Genomic DNA, 23,268 nt, shown 5'->3' with positions numbered 1-23,268 from the left:
AAAATTTATTACTTATGGTGAATATTCATCTATCTTTATGTAATAAGGTGAATGGATGGACTGCGCAAACTCTTCTTCCAGTTGCTACTGCTCCTCTTCCTCCACCTCGCCCCGGCACAGCCAATGTTAAAATGCATGGAACAAACAAAATAGTTACTAGTGCATGGGTGCATGTATCAAATATGGCAGAAGAAAAAGTGAAGAATCCAACTCAGTCGTTTCTTCTCAATGAACATGTAGGTCCCTATTTCCTTTTTTCTTTTGTTTTTTTGGAATAATTAACTCTGACTAAGATATAAATGAATAATCAATCCATAAATGTCTTTCTTTATTTCTTTTGTTTTTTTGAATAATTAACTCTGACTAAGATATAAATGAATAATCAATCCATAAACGTTGATTAGATTACATTGTTTTATTATTTCTAACAATCTTCATGGTATTCCTTCTCAACAAAAACCAGACTAAGGTTAACCAATAAGGTTTCATATCAAATTTGGTTTGATATGAGATCTATCTCCTCTCCTCAGAATTAAAACCTATCCAAATCTCTTATTCATGATGCATAGATTAGGCATCTATGCCAGGTTTGCAAGCAATTATAAAACTCTGCAATATGTTTAGTATTTATGACTTTTCTTTTTCACCCATGGATCTGCCACATCTATTTGTTTTCTTCCCATCCTGTTTTTCATTGGGTATGACACAATATTTTCCAATCTTCCATTGTCAGATATTTTTTGATGCTAAATAATCTTGGCAAGCGAAAAAGAGTGGTTATTGGTGTGTATTGTGAAAGAAAAAGAGACAATCTAACACGGTTTACCTCTTCTCCATGTTCTAGATGAACACATAGGTTTCTTTCTTTTTTCCAAAATAATGAACTCTGAATAAGATAGAAATGTAGGTGTCTTTTTCTTTTGCTAAAATAATTAACGCATGATGAGATAGAAATAAATAAAGAATTATGAATTGAGATCACAAATTTCAAGATTTGAGTATACTCAAATGTTCATTTTTACATTCTCTTGTATGTTTGTTTTGATTAGGTCTATTGAATCTATTAAACACACATGGAAAACATAGAATAGGAAAGATAAATCAGTGAGTTCATTTTTTTATTAACAGGAGATATACATTTATAGTACATTATGTGACTCTTGGGTTTCAGATCCCAAGGTCTCTTGGACTGCTTTTGTCCATTCGACTTCCACACTAACCCATTGAGGATTAGGTGTCCAACATTCCCCCCCTTAATCCGAAGGGTTATGTATGAGTCCAAGAAGAGAGCTGTAATACAAAATGTGCAAAAAATGCATGGCAGCACTAGGCTGAATGTGCTCTATGAAATGTTGGTAAAAAGGGCGGTGGTTTAAGGATGACCACCAACACTGGAACGCTTAGTGCAGTTCCCGGAACTCTTCCAAAACTGGCAAGAAACTGAAGTTTTCTGCTAGAGGAAGTGATCCTATTGTTTTAAAGAGGGAAACCTTCAACCATAAAAGGGAGGTCTCACCCCGCATAAAAGGTAAAACTTCAACCTGAAAAGGGAAGTCTCAACCTGTGATGGTTTAAGGATAACCAACAACTCTGGAATGCTTAATGCAATTCCTAGAACTCTTCCAAAACTGGCAAGAAGCTGGAGTCTTCTGCTAGAGGAAGTGTTCTCAATTGTGTTCCTGGAATGCTTCCGAAACTGGCAAGAAGTTGAAGTCTTCTGCTAGAGGAAGTGTCCCAGATTGCCAACTGAAGGCATGTTCACGGGCATCTTTGTCTCTAGCTACACCTCTGAAACTGGTGTGGCAGGTTGTGGCTCAGGCTTGCTTGATGTGGCTTTGAAGCTTGTAGATGACCATCATTTCCCCCCCTGTCAGGTACAAGGTGAGAAGATGGAGAAAACTCAACTGCAAGACTGTTCAATATTCTGGAAAAAGTTCTGACATGTGTTTGGAATATCTTCTTGGCTGTTGATGCCCATTGCCAAGAAGCGATCCATCCAAGATGAATCTTTGTTCTTGCAAGACGTTTGTTTTTGAAGCATCTGTGTGAAGAATGGCTGGTTTTATGACAATGCTTACATGGATGAAGATCAAAACAGTGATCTTTCAGATGGCCAACTCGGTCACAGTGTTGGCATTTCACGATCTGTTGTTGTTTTTGTTGTGGAAGAGGGGCAGATTCTGGAACAGCTGAAGCTGAACTGTCATGAGAAGCAGGTGAACTGTCATCAATGAATCCAGCACTCTGAAACTGAATGGGCTTGGCATAGTCTGGAATATGAAAGGACAAGTCCTTGTCATATCCAAGACCAGTTCTGTGCTTGTTGTGGACAAGATGTTCCCAAGGTCTGATGATGGGCTTGGGAAGTGCAGACTCAGTTTCTGCATCTGCATATACAACTGCTGCTGGATATGAATGAACTGTACCATTATTAACATGCTGCTGATGGGTGGTTGTCTCAATGTTTTGAACAGAAACAGGTTCAGAGTGGTGTCTATTTTGATGTAGTTCTTCTTGTTGTAGCTGTGATTCAAGCTGCAAAAAATCGATCTTTTCCTGTGCATTTTGTAAACATGTCTGAATTTCTGAGAGAGATCCTTTGCTGATTTGTAATGTGTCATCAACAGTAGATAATATTAGAGTTTTAAGGAACTGTAATACTTCACTGGTTCTGGCCATTTTTTTTTTTTCTTCAATGTCTGATTTACACCTTAACAAACTGATCACAACTACTACTCAATGCAGAAAAGTAATATCTACTCACAGTACACAGCAATACCCTTTATAAATGTCAGCAAATGATCAGTGTGCAATATAAAAGATTACAATCAGTTCACCGGAATCTTTATGCAGCAGTGGAATCAAGGAATCAATGCACTATAATGAAATCTAAATACAAAGCCACACTGGGGCAGCAGCAACTGCAAACTTGTTTGGATCCTTCAAGTACTCGTTCACTCTTCAACGTATATCAACACTTCAGTATCAGCTAGTGAGAAGAATATACAGCCACACAAACAGCCTCTAAATGGCATTCAAATTGTGACAAACTTATTCTGGTATGGTAGAAACTGACCCAAAATGCCAACAGACCAATCAGCACAGAGTCTTCTGAACAATTGTAAGTACACAACAGCAATCATACAAAAAAATATTCATCTATTGAATGTCATAAACAGCCTCTTGTTATGTCGAGAGGATAGCAAATATCCTTTCCGGCTAAAACTGTAGTATAAGAACCAGGTCACGGAAATCCAAGAGTTTTTAAACGGATGCTATGACAAGGAAGCTAAAGATGCGTTATATGGAGCAGACTTTTGACATTATATATTTGCAGCAACAAATTCCAGAATGTTAGACTAACTTATAGAAAAAATTCACTCAGGTGATGGTTCCTCCGTTGGACTCTGCAGAAATTCCAAAATGTTAAGAGTAACTTATAGAAAATGTTCACTCATCACAACTTTCGGTGATGGTTCCTTCTGTTCAAACTTTCTTCCCATTTCTCTCACATTTCTCTCTTGAATGGCATCAATAATCCTCCATGTGTTATCGCTAATGATCTTTGTCTGTTGTGGACGTGTAGCATACCCCACGTTTCCTGGACTAAAGGTCACTCTATCAGGCAATGACATGCCATAGATACCCCATCGCCCCTCGTAAACAAGAGCTCCATATTCATCAACAGGTCTGACTCGAGGGATTCTTGGAGCCTTCCTGAATATCGGCCATATTTCATCACCGGTAATCTCATCCCTTTCAAGTAGAATGTCTGCAATGGTCTCTATTGCAGAAAGATACTCTTTCAAAGCAGATGAACATTTCTCTACAGCAAATCACACATATTCATTTACTACTCAACAATTCAAACTCTGCGCTAAAATTGGACAGCGTTACCATTTAATACCATTCAAATAAATGTTGATTCGCATTCAACATATACCGTGTTCAATACTATTCAATATAAACGCTGGATCATTCTATAAAACAGTGTGCATTCAACAGCGTTAAATACTATCATTTCAACACATTCAACGCATTCAAATAGCTTATTGAAACAGCGTCCAAAACGCATTCAAAGCTTATTCAAACAGCTTATTGAAACAGTGTCCACAACGCATTCAAAATATATTCAAACAGATGGTCAATCATCAACAAGGCATATACAATCGGTTTAATACCAAACTTTATGGAAATGTATACCACTCGGACGGTGCTAATAGTTCTCTGACAGGAGCTTTCAGGCCTTCGAATAGTTGTAACTATCGCTGGACTTCTTCCACAAAATCATCCAATCTTCTGCACAATTTCACCTTTAGGAGGTGCTGTCGTTTGGAGCTCGGAGGGAGCGCAATGGACTGTCTTTGATGCAGTGGAATAAAAAAGGTGCTAAATGAGTATCGCACGGGGTGTTATTCTATGTGCAACACACTTCGCAAGAACTAGACGCCTTACAAACTAACAACATAATGATGGAGACATTCGAAGATGGCCACACCAGAAAATGGAGCAAACTCGTGCCACTTAGCACCATAGCCAAAACATGTAACACCGCTCCATGCAAACCATACCTAAAGAATGAAAGCACATGACTCCAATGCACCTCGTAATAGAACCAACAAGACTACAATTTCGAGTGAAAGAGATAAACTCCCTGCGGGGGTCTGTCACGCCAAGAACAATACTGTATCAACGATGGCCAGGGTTCGATGCGCAGCAGCAGCCTCAAAATCATATAAAATAACCATTCTTCCAGGTGATGGCATTGGCCCAGAGATTATGTCTGTCGCGAAAAAAGGTGCTGCGTCTCGTGGGCTCCCAACAAGATGTAAACTTTAAGTTCAATGAAATGCTTGTGGGTGGAGCTGCAATAGATGCAACAGGAGTGCCTTTACCAGATGGAACTTTGGCTGCTTGCAAGCAATTAGATGCAGTGCTTCTTGCAGCTATTGGCGGCTATAAATGGGACAATAATGAGCGTCATTTGAGGCCAGAAAGTGGATTGTTTGGACTTCATGTTGGACTTGGTGTGTTTGCAAATTTGCGGCCTGACTGTGGAAAGAAAGGAAGTGAAGATTTGAACTGAATGGGCTGAGTAGTTAGGCAATATGGATTCTGTTGGTGTAAAGAAATCCCGTTGCGAAAGCATTTCGACAGCTTGGCTCATGGAAGGTCTCACATGTCTGTCTCAACACACAGCTCATGGATTATCAGTAGGAGGGGTAGAGAAGGGATTTCTCGAGTGAGACGGAGGCTACACAACTATTGGAGCTTTGCACGTCGGATTTCTGGTTTGGTACAGAACTAGAAGGCGTTGGTTCATTCACAGATGAAGACTGATTGGCTGAGTCTCTGAACGGTGATGATTTTTTTTATTTTTTTTAACCGACAGTCACACAAAAGCTCTCAGACCGCTGAAGGCATCCCCTTTTCCAATGCACTCTGCAGTAACACCAATTCCAATAAGTGCGCAGTGTTTAATGGGTAGCGACTATGGAGGGGTAGTGGACAGACACGTTATATGGAAGAGGCAGCGTGTCAGGAGCGCTGGAAAAGAATATGGCATAGGGCCAGGACTGACATGCACATAACAGGCCACAGAAAAACAAGCGGCTCTGATACCATGTTAAACACACATGGAAAACATAGAATAGGAAAGATAAATCAGTGAGTTCATTTTTTTATTAACAGGAGATATACATTTATAGTACATTATGTCACTCTTGGGTTTCAGATCCCAAGGTCTCTTGGACTGCTTTTGTCCATTCGACTTCCACACTAACCCATTGAGGATTAGGTGTCCAACAGAATCAAATTGGTTTTCAATAGGTTTGTTTTGAGTATGTGAGGTTTCTAGTGTCTTATTAATTCAAGTGGAAGAGATTTTTCGTACATATCATTAGATTATGAAGTGACATTGGACATAATTAAGCTTTGGGCCATACCCTTTTAGAAACAACAACCCAAACTAAATGATTAGTTATTAGACCTTTTTATTTAGTCGATCTAAACTAGAAGATTATAAAAAAAATTCCTTTCATTTCTCCTCATAAACCAAGATAGATTGATTCATCCCTCCTTTTTAGTGTACAAAGAGGAGTGCTTGATTTTTACTCAAAAAGATGGGGTGTTGATGTATCTATTTATGGATGCTCAGATTTTTATATTAAAAATTTTCTCCAATGCTTGATTTGTAGTCAAAGAGATGCGGTGATAATGTATCTAGATATGGGTGTTGAGTTTTTTATATTGAAATTTTCTCTTTGTTTCAATTAGAATTAGAAGGGTTTGTTCTTTTTGTTTTCCTTATAATAAACTATTGTTCTCAATTGAAATTGGATCATTTGTATTAATGTTTCTTTTCAATGTAAGTTTGAGGTGCAAGTTACTTATTTTATTTTTAGACTATGATATTTAACACATAGTTACCTATGCTTAATAAACTAAAATTAGGAAGGTTTAATAACTTTCTTAGATTTTTTATGGTTTTGGTGTAGCTTGTTTGTAGAGAGACTAGATATTTGTCCCCTAGGCAATAAAATTCTCTTGCATCTTTGAAATCTGATTTATTGGTTCCATGTGCTTGCATTACCATATTTTATTAAATGGTAATTTGAAATAGTTATTTGAGAATTTTTCTAAACATTTCAGCCTTTCATGATAAAATGTTCATTTTTACATTCTCTTGTATGCTTGTTTTGATTATGTCTATTGAATCAAATTGGTTTTCAATAGGTTTGTTTTGAGTATGTGAGGTTTCTATTGTCTTATTAATTCAAGTGGAAGAGATCTTTCTTACATATCATTAGATTATGAAGTGACATTGGACATAATTAAGCTTTGGGACATACCCTTTTAGAAAAAACAACCCAAACTAAATGATTACTTATAAAGAATTAGAAATTTCACAAATATAGTAAACCAATATTAAGTGTTATTTATGGCCTTAAATGAGTTTTGGAGGGTAAACTTTGAAATGCCACAGAACTGAAATTAGAGGCCAATAGAGTGTGTGAGGTCCAATTATTGGATAGAGTTCTTGAGAAAATTCTCCTATAACATTAGAGTTAAACATGAGGCATCTCAGGTCAAGTGCCTAATGGTTAAGAGCATGTGTTTCCTCCTAAGAGGTCATAGGTTCAAAAACTAGAAGGGGTTAGAGTAGGCATGCCTTCATAGACAATAATCAAATCGTTGCATGGAGGTGGCTCTCTTTTCCCACAAACAAGGGGGTTTCATACACCAATTTGGTGTCTGGCTTGGCTATGACCTTAAAATTGGATAGTAATAATAATTAGGATATAGATTGTTAGAAATTCATGATCTATAAGGGTGAAAGCATGGAGCTGGGTTACACTTTTTGGCAAGAGATGGCCCGTTTGGGTGGAAAAAATGATTGCTCAATTGAGCCCTTTTTAAGCGCTCGATCAAGCCGTTTGAGCACTTAAACAATGTAACCCAATGTTATTTAGGAGCTCGATTTAGCCATGTCTTTGCAGCAGTCAAATGAAGGAGATTGGGTTTTGGATTTATTTTCTGACTCAGGTAAGTTTTATTATATGGAATTGAATTTCAATATGTTGTTTATTAATTTATATGTCATTGTACTAATTTATTTCGTTATTTATTTTGTGCTTGATAATTAGGTACAACATTAGCATGTTGCCTTCAAAAAGGAAGAAATTGCATTGCAATTGAAAAAGATCCAATACAGTGCAATTTCATTCAGCAATGAATTAATACTCTTTAATTTCTTCCAGATGCAATGCAAGAAATTGGGTTGAAGAAAGGGGACTTTAGTGAATCACATGTGGAAAAAAAGGCAAAGGAACCCCAACCAACATTACATGGAATGTTTGGAAAGACATACATTGGGAGATTCGCAGACATCAAAGATCCATTAGAAGAGGAAAATGAGCAAAAGGAAGGAGAAAATATTGTGGAAGAAGACAATGATGAAACCCTAGAGGACGAAGAATTTGGATTACGTGACATTGTTGATTAAATTTAAGTTATGCTTGGAAATAAAGCTTTGCAATGTTTTGACTTTGACATTTTATGAGAAGAATAAACACTCAATTAAGGTTGTTATGCGTTCAATATTTCTAAGATGTGATTTTTGCATTAATTTTTAAGTTAATCATTCTTTTTTGAAAAAAAGTGGTTATTATTATTTTTTGACATGAAATTCATAAAAAAACTATTATTTGACCATTTTTAGTTAAAATTTTCGTATAAAAATTGTGATTTAAACATGTCAATTCTAGCAAAAAATTATCAAAATGTGTAGTTTTTTAGTTATATTTATGTTAAAAATGGTTATTTTTATGTCCATTGTTAAAAAATATTGTTTTTTAGAAACGATTATTTCATGTGGATTGAAAAATTAATTAAGGATGTATAAATATGTAGAATATCGAAAATTCAAAATATCGACCTTCTAATTTAAAAATGCAAAACAATAAAAATCTCACTACAAAAAAATTAAAATTAAAATAAAAAACAAGAAAATATGAAGAAAATGACCACTTCAAAAATTATTAAATTTACAAAATAATTATTTACATTTCATACATTAGAAAATTTAAAGTCAAAAAATAGGTCTTTTAAAAAAAGGGTCTGATGCAAAATACTCACTTTTTTAAATCAGCATGAAAATCACTACCATTCTAAAACGTAATGTACATAAAAAAAATTAAAGTGCCAAAAACTATGCTCTAAAAAAACATGTGTGTTCTGCATCACCCCTTTTCAAAATCATGTCACTTTTTTGCTATCTCTATGAAACGGGTAATAGTATCAGTTCCCATTTCAAAGTTTACATAGATACCTTGGAATTTGGTGATGCTTGCTCCTTTTGAAGTGTTGGCTGAAATTTTCTCCTGCATTCAGATTATTCATGACCAAAGTTATTTCATCTTCAAAAGGAGAAAAGTTATTATAAGAACTTTTCTGGATTCCTGTTACACTCCTTTGATTTTGTGATTCTCTAGTCATGATAGTTTTGTAAGTAACACATTGAGAATCCTTATGCCCAAAGTTATGGCATGAAAATCATTGTCCATTAAAGGAGTTTCTGTGATCATAGAATCTTTTGGTATTTTTTACCTTTTGGTTGATGCTTCTATTGATGTTCATCCTTGGATTAAATTGATCATGATTTACCTGCTGAGTAATTTTAGGGTTTTTCTGATGATTGACATATTGTTCACTGGTCTTTGTTGCATCAAGATAGCTTCTAGTGGAGGCTGTGGACTTTTGTGATTGGGATGATTCTTCAGTATATCCAAGACTGATCTTTATAAGAGGAGAATACTAAACTTTGATGATTTTATTTAAAGTTTTTGATCCCTTAGCAAATCTAAGATTAAGAGATTTTGTCTTCTCAAGTTATTTTCTTAGACCCACAACTTCACATTCTAGTTTTTCATTATGCTTTTCTCTTTCAGTGAGTTGATGTGTCAACGTGTCTATGATAATATTATTTTCTTCCAGACATATTTTGAGTTTAGTGATTTCTTCAAGAAAGTCTTCCTCTTCTAAGGCATCCAAAAAATCATCATTGTCATAAGCCATGAGAAGTTTATAATCTTGTTCAGTTTCATCTTAATCACTATTAGATAATCCATCACTATATTCATGAGTATAGTAACTTCTTATATTAACAACCTGTTTTGTATTGCATTTTATAGATTCCTTTCCTTTTTCATGATTATCTTTATGAGGACATTTTGCAGCATTATGGCCAACTCTAGCACAAGAAAAGCATTTGAATGGTAACTTACCTTTGAATCTTCCAGAACCCCATTGAAGCTTCTTGACAAAGTTTACCTCATCTTCTTTTCCTAGAATATATCCTAATTCATTGTGCTCTTCCTTTTCTTTTCCCTTTGTTGAAGCTTTGAAAGCAGCTTCTCTCATATCTGATGGACCTCCTTTCCTCATTTCAAAGGCAGTTAGAATTCCATTAAGTTGAACAATAGTAGTAGATAGAAGATTCTTGTTTTCCTCTATGGAAAATGTTGGGTTGTGTTATATTCTTTCCACGACTAGCCCATGTAGTTAACCAGGGGTTAGAAGGGGGCAGAGCCCTCCCTTTGTTGTGCTGATTGTGTAGCAGGGGTGGGGGGGGGGGTCACAAGGGGTTTGAGGGGTGCAGGTAACCCCACTCTATGGGGTCTGGGTAGCGCCCCAGAAAATTTTGATTTTGGACCCTATGTTAGGTTGGGCGGACCTACCTATGGTTTTGCGCATGATTTTCAGTCCATGGTTTTGGATGCAATGGTTTTCGGTCCATGGTATTGGATGCTTCGGCATGTATAAATATGTATTGAACATTGAAAGGAACATAATGAAAAATAAAGCTGGTAGTCCTGGTTTTGGGATCCAGGGGAAAATCTCTGTGTATATGTGTTTTATGTGTTATGCTTTCACTATTGTTTATTTTCTTTGTTTTAGAATTCGTATGCAGGTAATTTCTATACAGGGTTAAAAACTACAGAAAATACTTTTGACTCAAATTTAGAAGGCAAAGATCTCAAAATTTTCTCTACTAAGATAGACTCCTTTATCTCTTTAGCCAGATTCTTCATACAATTAACAATCTCATCTACACGTAAAAAGTAACTAGCAATACTTTCATCACTATGCATCTTAAGAGTTTCATACTCAATTCTGAGAGTTTGGAGCTTAGCACATTTTACCTGGGAGTCTCCTTCATAGCTCTGAATGATTTTTTCCCATATATATTTGGTTATCTTGAGCTGCATAACATTGACGAATTCTAATTCTGATAGACTTCCCAATAAAGTATTGACTTCTTTGGCATTGGTTTCGTATAACTTACCTGTTGAATCTGAAACATTAGCTACAAGAAACTGAAGATAGGCTCTAGTTCTTATTTTCCAATATACCAAGTTGTTCTCATTGAATATTGATGGTCTAATAGATCCCATGCCTTCATGATTCTTCATCTTGAGATACCTCCCTTCAAGCGATCAAGCTTATTCTAAAGGACCTTCTCTGATACCAATTGTTGGAAATGATACTGAGAGGGGGGCGTGAATCAATATTTACGATTCAATAATTTTTCATTTCCCAATCATATTTATATATGCTACTTCAGTGAAGTGAACTTTCATGTGCACACAACTGTGATTAAAAAAACCAACATATACCCAACGAACTTATGATTTAGTTAATTCATCATGTGTTGATCTTTAATTAGTGCATCAGTGTTTTATTATATAGTAACTATGTGCAGTAATAACATAATAAACCATCACACATAAGCAACACACATGAACACAAAGATTTATGGTGGAAACCCAATGTAGGAGAAAAACCACCTACTGTTGTCATCTCTGTCTACTTTTTAATATAAAGAAAATACTTTTACAATCTTGTACTGGTGTAGACTCATATTAGTATGTAGGCACCCACCTGCAGAAGGCTATAACGTTCTCTTGTTCACCAAATTCTACTGTAAGGGAGCTACGACCCCCTAGCTCTTGTACTAACCTATATGTTTAATAGTACATAGGCACCGACCTATAGAAGCCTACAACCTTCTCTCTTCCTCCAGGGACCACGTTTCATAATTTTTCAGACTAGATGCTCCTGGTACATAATAAGACAATATGAAGGCCTTGTTTCATCAAATTTTCACACTAGACCCATCAAAAACTTTGAAGCTCAAATTCTATAATAATAAATGCATCAACCAACAATCAGTCAATCTGAATAGGCAGATCACTATCACCAGAACATTGTACTGAACCCAGAAACATGCATCATCATTCAGAACCAGCTGCAACCTCAAGAATCATACTTCGGAATGCATATGCTACTTTAATGAACCCAACATGCATGTATATGCTACTTCCTTTAACCAAACCTGTGTATACCTCCACAATTACTGAAACATAAGACTTCTGAATCAAATATGTACCAACCAGTAATATTCTAAACATATACTATCACATTATAGAGATATAGACAGTCAACAACAAAGACACCCTTCTCACTTAATCAATCAATCAATAAGACTCAATCTCCTTAGGCATTCAGTTCTACTTTTATATCTAAGAAGACATCATTGACAGAAAATAGCAAACCAATAGCACTAATCAGATAGATCAGTCATTTTTGAATTATGGGCTTTTCTTTTGTGTGCGCTACTTTGAAGCTTCGAACTAATTTGTATAAGCGCCTTTACCAAGGCGAACTAGCGTATATATCTACAAATACTAACTTACAACTTTGCTGCTATTCCAAATTTCATACATACCCAGATCATGACATTTAAAGAATAAAACATGTGTAAGCAATCAGATCTAGCCCAACCAATATCAGATCATTCAATGACAAGTCATTTCAGGTCTCATGATCCTGATCCAACGTTGAATTCAAGGTGCACACAATATTTTAGATTATATCATAATCATAGCCCCTGCAAAATAAAATGTACTTCAAATAGAAGTATTCCTGAGAAACCCTTTCACTTTCACACCTGGCCCTTTGATCTTCTCCTCCTTATATAGTTTTTGACCTTTCTCAATACCTCAGACCAAAACAACATTTAGAACCTGTGGTATTCTTGGGTGGGATCAAATAGTTGTTACTCCACTCAATATTTTGGGCTAATACCATGGCATTGACCCTTGGTATTCTTTAATCTTGAATTTCCTTGATTTTTCAACCCATACGTGCTTTTCTTCTTATGAAAGTGTGTGCATATGTATACGCTCTTTTTGTTATGTGAACCTGTGTGTATGTGTTGCTTTGACAAGGTGAACCTGTGTATACAACTTAAAATATCTTAAAACATCCTTTTCCTTCAACTTCTTATTCTGATCAATATAACTTTGTTCCAACTTCCTATTCTTCTATACCAATGCCTTGTTACCTCTAAATTTCCCTGTTACAATGTGAGTTGCCCTTTATCAAATCTGAAGAGACCTGTGAATGAGTTTCCATCAAGGAAAACACATGTATAATAATTCCAAAACAACGTGTATTCAGGAAAAATCACATCTTATGCATTTACCCAACCACATCAACAGATGTCAAGGCCAGCTAGTACTTAACCTATCTACCAAACCGTTGCCCCCTCACTATCTTACACCTATGCACCACTAAGCGCTCCAACCCTTCAGGCATTAGTGCCACAACCTCCCATGCATCCTTAGCCCTAGCAGCCACTGCCCCCTCTGGGTCAAGCATATGCATAGCAGAGTGCGACCAATCCCTAAAATTCGAAGAAAAATAATAAGGGGAAGGGTAACAAGGGTAACCAAGGTAATGAACCTCAAGGGAACCAGAGTAACACCAAAACTGGCAACAGGGCGACCAGTCCAAGAAGAAAAAGGGTATTCATGTGAACAAGCCTTATGCATGTTTTGGTGTGCATGTCCATTATACTCATGAGTGTCCCCTCTTACCCTAGATGCGCCAAATGTGGGAAGCCCAAGGAGCTTCTAGAGGTCAACCGCCGATGCAGAAATTACCTCAAAATCTTGTACCATCTCAATTGGTCGTGCTTAAGAATAATTTCCCTCAACAAGGATTTTTTGATGCTAAGCCTTAGCAAGGTCAAGTAGCCCACCCTCCCCAACCTTTTGGTCCTGGTGACTACCATATCCTCATGATGAATTCCGATGAGGTCAATACCTCTGATATCAACTTGCAAACTCGGTCGCGTCAATATGACAAGCCATCGTCTTCGTCCATAACTGAGACCAAAACCAGAGCATATACTGACCCTCTTACGACACCAAATGGTCCGTTATAGATCCCTCAACCTAAATTCGAGTCAATTGCTAAGATCCTAAAGGGACCATTATGTCGTGACACAGCTTCTACTTGAGCTTCCCATATATACAGTATAGTAGATGACTTGGTGAAATCACCTATTGCCATGTCGACGTTGGAGGTTCTCCAGTCATGCCCATCTCAAAATAACTATCTACTAACTTCTTTGGGCGCAGTAGATCCTTCAGACGATTGTTTGATTGTCTTTCCTATTGATACGTCAGAACATCCTCCATTACCTCCATCCATTTCTTTCTAGATACCAATTTGAGTCTGTAATGCCATCATCTCCCGATGTATTATTGATGAAGGTGCATCAACCTGAGTGATGTCCACTACCATTTGCAAACAACTCAAGTCACCTAAACTATCCCCATCCACCATCACTTTGCGTTCTTGGGATGGTCACCCCTCCCAGCCTCTTGGCATGTATCGCAGTCCAGTGAATCTACGGGAAAGACTGTTCATGTAGACATTGAGGTTATTGATTCTCCTCCAGATTAAAACATTCTATTGAGTCATAGCTACACATGCACCATGTCAGCCATTTTTTCTACAATTTTCCACAATATGTGCTTCCCCCATGAAGGGGAAATCATAACTATCGATCAGTTGACATATTATGAGCCATCATCCTTAACCTCCCCTGAGTCCATTATCTCATCGATGTTTGGAAAGTAGTATACCAAACCTCTCACCAGTGTTTCACTTGGATTCTACAAAGATTCCACCTTGTCGGGTTCTTTCCCTAGTCCTCCCCCTCCCATCTTTGAGACTAGATCTTTGAGTGTTTTCATGTTACTAGCATCATTGTTTTCTAAAAAGTAGTCTGGAACCTCTGGTCAACAACCATCTCCTGAGCACCTTGTTGTTACCATCTTAGCTGAGCCATATGGATCCACCCCCCCAAGACCTCCTCTGTTTTTGGGAGCCTCTCCTTTGTTCCCACCAGGAACTATTCCTCTAGGTCTTAACCATCCAGGAGTTGTTCCACTGGGACATTACCCTGCAGGATATATACCTTTCTTGTTTCCTCCTCCTGGAATATTTTTTGTCCCTATCATGGCTTCATTGAGTCTCCCTAATATGAATTTGGGGATCCTAGTATGGTACATTGATCCCCCAACAAACACTCTGCTTGGTTAGCTCAGACCATATCATGCTTTGACCTTAGTTCAACCAGTACCTACAACTCTTTTTGCTGCATCAATTCCACTGCAACCACAATAGGAACCCACTATTGTTGCAAAAGCATCTAGACAGGGGAGCAAATCCAAGAGGAAAGAACCTAAGGACAAGGCTCCCCAAGCTCCTCCATCCCCGAAAGCTCCAAAGCCGACACCTTCATGCGCTTTGTGTGAGGTTGTTGGACATGCCACCAATAATTGTCCTGAACTTCATCGTCTCAAACCTTTGGTTCATGAAACGTTTCGTGAGTCCCTGAGGTCCAAGTTACCTTACTAGATTCAGTCAAAAGACTTAAAACGTTATGAAAAAATTACCCTTGTGCCTTATGTGATCATTATGGTCAGTATTCCCATTGTTTCCCTGAGGGCCACTCGTAGTGAAAGATCTACTCCTCTACCAGGATTCTGGTACCACTAATACACCAGAATAGGGGGACTCTGGCCCTGTTATCACTCCAAAATTTCTCTTGAGTTGTTAGGAAAGAAATGATAGAGGTAACCACAAACCTACTTTGGAGATTAGGATCTAAACTTCCTAATGCTCAGAGTGGGCCCTCTCTTTATGATTTAACTTTTCTTAATTAATTGATTTTAGGCTACTTATGATTATACTTGGGTTTTGGTTTTGATTTGGTGGTGCGATCACTTACTTAGATGGAAAAAGGGATGTCTTTTACCATTGTTATATGGGATCAAATGTCAAGCAAATAGGACTAGATCAAGTTCTAAAATTAGTGTCTATAGGGAAAGGTAGATGATTTATTGAGATCTTAAGGCTAGATGGTGAAGTGGTTTTTCAATCGGATCAGAGGATAAATTAAGGTTTCCTTAGACCGAATTATGAAATAAATGAAAGAGGTCAACCAGGATGGGAGAGCAATTAAGGATTCTCAGATCTGGATATCAGAAGAAAACATAGAAATGATTAACTATTCAAGACAGAATGTACTTAAACAAATTCTGAAATAAATTTCCAGTTAATTCATTCACTTTAGATAACATGTAATTTTGTGAGATACATAAGAAAATAAGAAATTTGATAAAGAAAACACTTCACTGTAATATCTCAAGACATGAATCCTGTAATGCAATCCCTTTATTACTTAGTTTAGTATGTTGACTTGAAAAATTAGTACAATAACCCTCAGGTTTCTAATCAATACAACTTTACAAATTTCTAGCAATCCACACTCAATACTTCAAATTATGAAGTAATTATACAAAAAAAAATTACAAAATATCCCAAACTATCTTGGCAATTAATCTAGGAGAAAGAAATATCTTCATGCAAGAAGATAGAGACAGATGTTCAATTGTTGTATGCTATCCCTATTTATTTGGTTGTGTTGTCTTTATGCTTTGATATTTTAATGTTTATTCTCTACCTTGTTGTTGGTCTTCATGCTGAATGTTCCTTTTACTTTGACCTTTCTCAACTGATACACTTTACCTGATACTTTTTCACCTAGTTTGATCTGTCATTTTCTTTTACTGTGCTTTTTTACTTTGACGGTGCATTTTCATAGTAAGTCATTCAACTTCTCCCATGTGTCTTCATCTGGTAATTGAATATTTACCATCTTCCTGTAGATTTCATCTACTTCTATGTACTTGGAAAAAGTGGGTTTGTTCACAAAAACATGTTTTACCTCATGCTGGAGGTAAAAAAGGTTCTCAAATGTCTGATATAGAACCTTTATCGTAGGCATTCCCTTCATGGAAGAATTAATTTCCTGATCCCTTGCCACCTCTCTTATTCTCTTGTTCTAGTCCTCTTGTGGCATTAATTTATCATTTATCACCAAGGGATTTGGCATACCTTTCTGCCTCAAAATATCAAACTTTACCATGAACCTGTCTATAGCTAGATGCATGGTTTGGCATTTGTCCTCAAGGTTTAACATCAAATTCCTCTTGGTGAGGACCTTTTTTAATTCTAGTATTGTGCCTGTCCTGCAAGTATATCCAACTCCTGCAATTCATATTTGTTTTTGGAGATGAGGAAATCAATTATTCTAGTGGCTTCCTCTGGCATGTCTCCCAGTTCAGCCTTAACTCTCTGAATGGTTTCTGTAGCCTCTTTCAATAAGTCACTTTGTTCAAAAATTACCTGAATGGATGGCCAAATATCATTGACAAAGTAAATGATATTGGCCCATAACTTTTTGTTGGGCATGGAATCCCCCCACGACATGTTTTGGGGATCAAAGCCCAAGTTTTGAGTAATATTGTTGTAAAGACTTCACGGATTGAGGGCGCGGAGCACGAGTTGTATGTTAGAGTCATAGGACTGTCTGCCCTAAGTTTTGAATGTAACGAGGCTCTAAGTTGTAAAGAAATGGATGGAATGAATGAAATCAGATGGATAGAATAAGAAAGCGAGCATAAAGCAAGAGTCTAAGTATCTTGGGTCATAGTAGTAGGAAGAGGCTCTGTGGCTGAGTGTGCAAAGGCCTAGTAGAGTCCGCAGCTGAGTGCACGGACCCCTACAGCTGAGTGCACAGGGTAGAGTTGAGTCTGTAACTGAGAAAGAAGAATAATAAAGAGAAGTTTTATTTGAATTTCGTGTATCTATTCTTGTGTTATTACATGTTTGATATCAATTGCAATTATAATGTTTATTTACTGCACACATTTGTATGAATGGTGAATATTGTTGAGCATAACTGAAAGCATACAGATAAGCTAAGTTAATCAACTAATATTGGGTTACAAGTAAGGACTTGGGTAATATTGTTGTTTGGCCCCCGAGTAGGGCTACATGAAGGCAACATCCCAGGCTACGAGGTACGGGTAAGCACGCGTAGCTACGTGTGTGCAGGATCAAACCGCATACCATTTGAAACCATCAGACATCTCCAGGTTGTGGAAACCTAGTTCTAGCACCCTCCCATACTACTTCGGGTGAGACCTCAGTCCGCACTCCGCGGACTGTTGCCGAAAGGACCAGTAGTACCGGGATTTGTTTGGCTAAATCACCTCTGAACTTGGGTCAGACCCCAACAAGCCAACAAACGGTTCCATTGCTGGGACCAGGATCTACATAGGGGATGTCTGATGTCGTGTCACTGGAATCCAACGAAGAAATAAATTGAAGGGTGGTTGGACAAAAAGATTCACAAGTTCGCGGCACAAGAAAATAGGAATCCATGAGTATCAAAGGAACAGTGGTTGGAGTGCTACTTATATATAGAAATCCACAAAATTTTCTTTGCATCCTTCCCCTCTGAGTTGTATGAGTGAATTATGAAGCTAGCAAACAATCACGGAAGGTGTAGGCTCGACAAAAAAATTGTGTGGATTCCAGAATTAGTGCACAGACTAGAAGCATCGGAAGATAAGATAGCGTGCGCTATGGACCATTGGCTCGATTGAATTATAGGATGATTTATCATTGCATTTGCAGTAGACAAGACAGTTACCTACAGTGAGGCGGAATGATGCTTCCTTAAAGGACTACAAGGTAAGTACATTAAATCTTTGAACACTTGGATGAAGATGCTATTGTGTGAAAAGTGGGTTATGTGAATAAATTGATGTTTGGGGCTACGTGAAGTGGGAAGATCTATAGAAACGAAGGTAGCGCAAAGATAGAAAATAATCCCTTGATTTCACCACAATGGGAAAGTGAGGAAGAGCTCGCAAAATTTTCTCTTAGAAGCATGATCAGTCTGATAAGGCAGCGAATTCTGTGCATACCACCTCCAACTACACCACCACCAACTTCACCAACTTCACCTCCATCTCCGCCCACACCACCTCCACCACTGCCACAGTTCAAAATGGTGAGCGCGATAAAATTGTCAATATTCAAAGGAGTAGGAAATGAAGATTCGGACCAATTTTGGTTCATGGTAAGGTTCGTATGGGAAGCACAAGGAGTTGTGGATGACAATATAAAGAAGGAAATGCTAGTAAGCGTGTTGCAGGATCGCACACTAACATGGTACATTAAGCATTCGCTGAACAGGGAATTTAGCAGGCCAGAGATAGCACAATCGATTATCAATTTTAAGGAGATCGCGATGCTTCCAGGTGAGACCCAATGGGATCTAGATCAAAGACTGAAGAGTATGATTCGTGAGTCCAACATGACCTTGATAGATGGGCAGTGCCGCACATGGTTTGTAGCATCATTGACACCGCATCTAAGGACGACACTTTCGCAGCAGAAGTTATCCATCCAGACCGAAGCTTTAGAGATTGCAATAAGACACGCACGAGACCCCAATACAAGATCTTGGCCTGGGAGTCCAACAAATCCATGGGCAACTGAAAATTTTGTGTCTGTAAATGCAGAGTTTGAAATAGGACAGGACAACTCGGCCAGAGGCATGCGAGGAGGTATGGTTCATAAAATGCAAAGGCCAGGGGCATGACAAGGACCATTGTCTAGTCTTCACGAACTACTTGGCGGGAGGTGGGCCAATGCCTTTAATACCAGAGGCACAGGAAGGACCAAGCGTGGAACCTGAATTATGGTGCATAATTTGTTAGATACGAGGGAAACATGCTACTGATAATTGTCATCTATTGCAGAAGTATATGTAGATGTCCCAGCAATTGTTTTGTAATTTTCTGGAGGTCGGTAAGCCATGATGAGTGCACCTACAAGAGCTATGAACTAATGATAGATCAGACCCCTACCTACAGAGTGCAGACCGAAACGCGAGCCCTCGACCCAAATGTGGGAATGATACATGTTGGATTTCAGGGGCGCAGACGAGGTTGAGGTGGAATGGGACCAGGAAGGGGTCGCGGATAGCTGATTTGTTACAATTGCGATGGGCCAGGGCATTATGCCTGCAATTGTACAAATCTAGTAAGAGAATCATGTTTATATTGTACTCAGTTTGATCATGAGAGAGAGGACTGCCCTACATTGATAGCGAGGCTGCACGATAAAGGGATACTCCAACCTCCCTCGACTCAGAATTTGTAAATGATGAGGTTTGAGCCGCGCAAAGAGGACCCGAATGTAAACATAGTGCTCCGACGCGGTATCACAATAGGAGATGATAAAAGTAAGCAACCTGAAGAAAGTGTGTGGGTTCGCAAGGATCCTACAAAGGAACCTGAATTTTATTTGGAGCGCACGAAGGAGACATTCATGGAAGCTAAGAAGAGCTTCACAGAGGCCTCCACTTTAGGTAGTAAGGATCAACTAGAGCCGGAGATGGATCCTTCAATGATCACTACCTTTCTGGAGACATGTATGAAACTGTTGCATGACAACAAGGCTGTGAAAGGATTGCAGGAACTTATCACTAGGTGCACTAGGTCAGGAGAACCTCGCGTAGTCCAGAAGCTTGGGAAACATACATCGCGAACAAAAAGGGAAATGAGATTGACTGCGCAAATCGGGGAGTACGAAATGGATCAAGTAATTCTGGATCTAGGATCGAACATGAATGTGCTGCCAAAGCAAACATGGGAGCACATTGGTAGGCCTGCATTGCAATGGTCCCCTATTCAATTGCAGATGGAAAACCAACAGAAGATCCTACTGATGGGAAGATTGCAGGGAATAATGGTAGACATCGAAGGTGCGAGCGCACTTTTATATTTCGAGGTGATAGAGATTATCGATGACAACAATCCCTATCCCATGCTACTGGGAATAGATTGGGCCACTGATATGAATGGAGTGATAAATCTAAAGAAGCACAAAATGATTTTTGAGAAAAAGTCACTACGCGTAGTGGTGCCTTTAGACCCTATGGAAGGAGCGCGCTACACAGAGCCAGTGCGCGACAATGAGAGCGACAATGAGCTAGACTGTATCTACAAGATAACCACTTGGGAATAGGATTAGGTGAATCCTATAGTGGATGTCTGGATTTCGTGGGAGCGCGAAAGCTCCTGCACATCAGATTCAGATGAGGAAATAGAACGATGGTAGAACTGGTTACATGAGGTAACCATGCTCAATTGCAACATGATGGTAAGATCACTACGCTGCGTGACAACAGAGGTAAGGGATCTGCCAACGTATGATGGGTTGACAGTGATAGATGAATTCCTGAACAAATTTGAAAGAGAAGTACCAAAACAACAGCGGTTCAATGCTCTGAAATGGGCACTACGCGCTATGCCTACAAGGTGGTGGGGTACGCATCAAAGGAGTATTGAGAGCTGGCGCAAAAGTGGAAAAATGATGAACTTACGATTTGGGAAGCCTCAGATGTGGGTGGAAACCAGGTATGATGGATGAAACAGCCTTTGTGCTCACCTTTCCAGATGGGTATAGGCATATGGTACACAGCCCGCATGAATGCACACCACTCTCACAATAGGAAATAGGAACAACAAGCAGAAGTAGGCAAGACAAGTGCGCGAATGACAAAGTTGATAAAACCTAGTGCACCAAAAATCATACACAGGGAAGCCTTCGACAAGGTGTGCAAAGTGCTGAACAAGGTCCACCATGTGAGACGCACCGACTGGGACATATGCATACCAATGGTTGTGTGGATTTATAGGACCATGTGCAAAACTCTGACTGCACAAGCACTTCCGAAGCTCAAGTATGAAGGAGGGGCTATAGTCCCTGTGGGGCATGCAAAGACAAGTCTGCACATAATAGAACCCATAGATATGATGGTTTGCATAGACTGGAACAAAGAAATCACACAATTGCGTGAAACAGGACATATAAGACTTGAGGAAGAAATCCGACGGGGAAACTTTAGACTTCATGAACTTGAAAAAGACTGCGTATGACTAAGGAGAAAAGAGCTTTAATGGATGTAGAGGTCAAGAAGCTGGAAAACGAAATAATGGAAGCATTTCTCATCGAAAAACCAAGGATGGCAAGGCAAGATGCGTATGATCATACTGACAAATTGGAAAACTATCGATGTGAACTAGTTAGTCTACTGCCGTGGCTGAGACCACATCTCCCCAAGCGTAGTGACCAGGGTAGCGCAATGCAAATAGTATAGTGTGTGATACCAATCACCACAATAGAAGATGGGGATTCTCTACGAACCATCATGGAGGATGAGATGAAGCCCCACACAGGTGGTGCGCCCACCTAACTTGCCGTAGGAAGGATAGTCTTAGAGCTCTAGGCAATTGAAAGGGAGCACGGGACTATAAAATATTCTACCTAGGGGTTGCTCACAGGAGAAGAATTCCACGGGGTTCACGACCACACATGGAGGGTTGCACTGCCACGCAGGTTGGCTGGGAAGTGACCGTTGGTGTCACTATTCATGAAGGGATGTTCGATTTGAAGCCAAATGGAGTTGGCGACGAGCATTTAAGACACAAGTTGGGGATGATTTGGGAAAATACGTCACCAAGAAAGCATTAATGGCCTGGAATTGGGGGGAATGGTCAAATTTGAATTCAAAAGGCACTATAAAACTCATAGGGCTAGCCAGCGAACAACACTTGGTCATTTAAGAATTGAGCATTTGAGCAGAGCACAAAGTGTTGAGAGCTGAGAGATAATTAAGCCCCTAAGTTCAAAGGAGACAGAATACCATGTAGAGATGATGACGGCCACTATGGATGGGTTGGGAATTGAAGAGGGAACCACCAGCAAAGCCGCACAAACCCCCATGGTATAGGATTTCCCGAGGGTGCTGGGGTGGTCACAAAAATCCCCAAATCACTACGGATGCCATGACCGAAGAAGGATAAACAGGCAATGGGTTCAGTACGCATGTCCCCAAAGAATTCGCGACACAACAAATTATCAATGGAAGAAAAGGGGAAGGCAGTCACAATTGAAACAAATGAGGAAGAAGAAGACTTACAGGCCCTGATTGTCGCAGTGAAAGAAGAAGAAGAAGTGGAGGAGGATATTCAACCATTGAACTCTGCAAAAAAACTGCCATCATATGTCCCTCCGCGGAAAGGGAAAAGCAAAGTGCCAAAGAACTTGGATGAAACAAAAAGCTCACTCGAGACCCCGCTCCTCCCCGACAACATTGTATTTAAGGGCACGCAGCTAGGCTGCATACCAACCATGAAATTTGAAGACTGGGACCTCATTGACAGTAAGAAGTTCCCACACCTGGAGACTGGGAACTTAATGAAGCATAACACTTAGGGGGCGATGATCATGTTGGAACCATGGAAATGGTTGCGTGATGTGGAAAAGGCTGGATTGCTGCACTTCTTATGGATACCACATTTCCACCGTGCGCCCATCACCATTTTCGTCATCAGGCAGCTACTCTACTTGGTGCATGATGGGTATCTATGGCTAGAGGAGCCTATTCCCGTCACGGCAGACCTTATTCACAGGATTTCTCGG

The sequence above is a fragment of the Pinus tabuliformis genome, chromosome J (assembly GCF_031772625.1).
Source record: "Pinus tabuliformis cultivar Carrire ecotype Pingquan chromosome J, CPIR1, whole genome shotgun sequence".
NCBI lineage: Eukaryota > Viridiplantae > Streptophyta > Pinopsida > Pinales > Pinaceae > Pinus > Pinus tabuliformis.
This window is presented reverse-complemented; position numbering follows the sequence as displayed.